The sequence below is a fragment of the Austrofundulus limnaeus genome, unplaced genomic scaffold (assembly GCF_001266775.1).
Source record: "Austrofundulus limnaeus strain Quisiro unplaced genomic scaffold, Austrofundulus_limnaeus-1.0 Scaffold141, whole genome shotgun sequence".
NCBI classification, from domain to species: Eukaryota; Metazoa; Chordata; class Actinopteri; order Cyprinodontiformes; family Rivulidae; genus Austrofundulus; species Austrofundulus limnaeus.
Window position 1 is genome coordinate 1,127,881 of NW_013952543.1, and position 886 is coordinate 1,128,766.

An 886-nucleotide genomic window follows, 5' to 3' on the forward strand; every position below is an offset into this window, starting at 1 on the left:
TCTCAGACTGAAGAAGTCTCTTGGAGGAGAGACGAAACGTTTCATTAGAGAAGAACCCATCCAGAGGACCTATACAATTTATTTCTTTTTGATAACAGAAGGGGGTTGCTATTTAGTTCCCCGTTTCATTTTATGAGGTAGAATTTTTTGTTTCTTTAAAAAAGGTACTAAAACAACATGATCTCCTTTTGGGTCAAAGTCTCAAGTTTGATTCATCAGTATTTTGGTTTTGAGTTACTTATCAAAGGGATTTGCACCCTTCATGCTTTAAACAGTATTTTTACTACCCCTTTAGATAAAATTTGCTTGAATCTAAAAAATCTATTTGAACCTTAAAGTAAAAATGGCAAATTGTCAAAAATCACAATGTCAAAAAAAAAAAGAAAAGAAAAGCATTTCATCTTCATCTACTCTCTCTTTCATTAAAGAAGAAACTATTCAGAAGACCTGTTTTTTTTACTTGGATTACTGAGATGCATTAGGACAATGTTGCGATGTAAAATTTTCTTTCCATTAGAAATTTTAGGACTAAGAGAAAAAGAAACCTTTGCAGTGTGTATAGCTTGTTTAGAAGTAAGCAAACAAGTTTGAGACTTTCCAGTATTTGTGAAGACTTAGTAACAGACGAGGACAGTGTGGTGGCTCCGTTTTTAGCCATATTGAACCCCATCTGGGTTTGCATGTTCTCTCTGTGCGTGTGTGGGTTCTCTCCGGGTACTCTGGCTTCCTCCCACAGACCAAAAACATCAGGCTAACTGGTAATTCTTCATTGTCGTGTGAGTGAGAAAATGAATAGTTCTTTGTCTCTATGTGGTCCTGTGATGGACTGGAGGCCTGTCCAGGGTGTACCCCACCCCTCACACAGTGATTGCTGGGCATGGGAACC